This window comes from Podarcis bocagei, assembly GCF_964188305.1.
Source record: "Podarcis bocagei genome assembly, chromosome: 11".
Lineage (NCBI taxonomy): Eukaryota > Metazoa > Chordata > Lepidosauria > Squamata > Lacertidae > Podarcis > Podarcis bocagei.
In genome coordinates, this window is record NC_138136.1 from 25,837,739 (window position 1) to 25,841,140 (window position 3,402).

The 3,402-nt window shown below is 38.8% G+C and overlaps 1 long non-coding RNA gene across 1 annotated transcript; it reads right to left on the reverse strand.

Moving 5' to 3' along the window:
* Positions 1–3,031, reverse strand: LOC308597020. The gene is made up of 3 exons (XR_014012804.1): positions 3,000–3,031; positions 294–358; positions 1–46 (listed from the first exon to the last, which is right to left on the reverse strand). It is a non-coding gene; the product is annotated as an uncharacterized lncRNA (long non-coding RNA).
* Between the last annotated feature and the right edge of the window lie 371 nt (positions 3,032–3,402).

Sequence of the window (3,402 nt, forward strand, 5' to 3'; positions counted from 1 at the left end):
CACGTAATTAAATCTTCCTCTGCTTTTTAGCTGTCAGAGAGGTGGTCTTTTAAAGGAAACAGACAAAGAGGTTGTTTTATGCTAATGCGACCCTCTTTACATTTAGGCAAGTGCTTAAATTAACATGTCCAAATGTTAACGGAATCCCATCTCCCACATTTGAAACAGCTTTCCTCCTCCCAGTCATCTCCTGTGTTGAGCATGCAAAGAAAATTCCCGCAACACAGCATAGCATGGGCCCAGCACCCAAATCTGTTGATAACTGTTTTAATAGCAATTACTAACACACTTACTTCACCATTTGGCTTGTATCCATTACTTCTAATTTCCAAGTCTGGGAGTAAATGGAGATGTGCATCTGAGGAAACAGACGAGGCATGGAGACAAAAATTGCATGGATAGATTCAAAACACACTCACTCACAAATCCAGTAATTTTATAGCTTGTTAAAGAACCATCTGAGGAATTAGTATGCATCATCAGGCTTCAGAATTCAGAGAAGATTAGCATTGTGCATTTAACCTACGTCCTATAAATGTATTGGTTTCATTTTGCATGGAAATAATATGTAGCTCAGCATCTTTCTCATCCATCAAACTAGACTGATGATCAAACTACGATTACAAACGTGCTGTCATTTTATGTATTTTGATTCTCTTCTCCATTACCTTTTGATAATTAGCTGCTTGATCTTTTTATAAGGTAGTTTTTCTTTGCTCTTTAAATCTAATAGAAACTAAAGCTCAAATGAGCACATTATCTGAACACTCACTCTCTAGAAGAAATGATTGAACAGTCCATTCTTTTTAAAAAGTAGTTTGCATGTAGATATGTTTAATGCTCACCAGTATATAATTTTAATGTGAAAGAACTCTCTTTGTGGAGAATTCAGCCTGCCACTGGATGTTTAAATTTTCAGTGTCTGTTGCCATGGCAACCAGAACTGAATCTGGTACCCACTGTGTTCAACATAAATTAATTTAAAGTCATAGTATCTGAAAGATTTTATTCATTTTATCTACCGCTCCCCAACCCCCCCAAAATCCTAACACTGCTCTGATTTATGTGAAGTTCAAGTAGCTATGTTTGAAATATCATTAAAACACATTTTCCCTGAGATAATTATTAGTGTTATTGGCAGGATTCCATACTTCGAACATAATGAATAATGTATGTAAAGAAATTGGTTCCTAGATTTCTTGTGGTATTGAAGCAGTGAAATAATATATAAACAGAATCTCTAAATGAATTTTCAGTTCAGTTCAGTCCTTAGCTGTATTTATGCTAGGCCATTCACTTTAAATTTAGTAAATGAAATGTTAATGTTTATATTTTTCTCAAATTTATTTGCTCTTTTGCAGTATTATGATCACTTTATGAAAGCAATAGACCTATTAAAGTCACTTCTTAAAAATCATGTTTATTCCATTAGGCATTATGAGAGAGAAAAAGAGAGAAATTATTTTAAAATTTAAGATACTAATCGGAGGAACTTAAATTTTTCATGGGCATCGTCTCATGAGGTTTCCAGACCTGCACAGAAAACTACAGTATAGATAATGAATTTAAGAGCTGAAGAAGTGGAGAGTTTAATGAGTATAACATGACCGGTTTTTCTGAACAACATTTGCCAGTGTCATGTATAGCTAATTTCCAAGGCTAATTGTATTGTATTCAGCTCACACAAATCTGCAGAAAAACAGAGCTTATGAGAGGCTATTATTGCCTGCCATGGCTAGATGCTAGAAGGAGGTCAATGATGTCACTGTTTTGCATATCATATAACAGCTTTTCAATGTTCCCATTTAACAATCCCCCTGGCTGCAGAATCCTACATATTTCATAAATCACTTTTTGCTACAGTACTGTAGGTCCTTGCAAAGTCTGCTTTTGATTCTGCCTCCTTAAAAAGAAGAAGAAGAATGCTGCATTTCATTTTCCTTTCAGTTTGATTTAGATTTGTGGGTAGCTCAACTCAACTAAACACTCTACTTTAAAACAAAAAACCACACACACAGACAATCGCAACTAGGAAATAAAGGGAAAAACCCAGGATTTTATCAAAGGACAAAAATGGGCCTTCCTTAAATCAACAGCGCTTTGACGTGAAGTCACTGTTGATTCTGTACAATTCCAATTTAAAATGGATTGGACAATTGCCTTCCCCCATACGGAGCGTCATGCAAAGGAACAAATTGCTATGGCGCGGCGAAACGTTGTTTTGAGAATATTTTCACGGGAAGAGTTAAAAAACAACAGTCTGCATATTAAATATTTAGATTGCCAGCACACTGCTGTTCTCAACATCTTCCCTGTCAGCGTCCCGGTCTCTGTGTGTCTGGTAGTTATAACCTTGCCATATTGACACATGCTGTAAAGAGACATTTAAGAATACAGGAATGTGCCACAACTCGGCATGACTCATTTGCACCAATCACACATACTCGTTAATAACACAGCCAACTCGGAGGGCTCCTGTGGGGATTTGTTGTGCAGCGTCTTTGACTGCAACGCGAGCGGCTGAAAACTTTGCGCTCATTTGCCTCAAATCCCCCAATCAGCCCCCACCCAGTTTTAACGAGCATGCTGCCACTCATTATGTTAAATCTTCTTTAACAAGCTTCGGAGACGATAGACAGTTCAGTACGAGCAAGCAAAACAACCAAAGGCTTCCCAAATCTCTTCCTTTTACAGTGTGCACTGAAATTGAAATGGAGCCTTTTGAGCACTATAGAGTAGGAGGAGGAGGTGGTTGGATGATGGCGGTGTTGGAGGAGGAAAGAGTATTTTGCCCCACAGTTCAGGGAGAATTGGCAAGAATTCACAGCAAAGATGCGGCATAAAGGAGAGTGCTTATGTAAATGGATTGGAAAGGATTCACATCAGTGAACAGAGCCACGCTTGGGTTAACTGCATCAATACTCCACTTTATTTGTTTTAAAGCTCATTTCGAATGGCAGATAGTTGACTCTGAAATAAATGAATTGATCTCAGCCTACCTTATTCATTATTAAGTCTTAGTGGCGGGAGGCCATCTCGTAATGCAGCAACTACCACCTCGCCTCTGCACCCCGCTGGAAGCATTTTTCGGTGCAGTTTCAATCCAGAAACTAGCAGACACAGAGAAATTGACCTGTTGGCCGAAACGGCACTGAAACGGAATGACCCGTGTGCGGGACTTTGGATACACACTGAACAGGCTTCAGTTTCATCTGCCACATGCCTGCATCAACTAGATAAACCCCACAGTGTTCTTAAAACCTGCAGGGGATGCTCTGCTCTTTGTCCCATCAAATCTGTGATGTTTAACTGATGGAGGCAAAGGCCAGGGTTTTATCTGTCATTCATTCCACCGTCCCTCCGGAACTCTGTCCTGAATCAAGTTTGCAAACTCCTACTGTA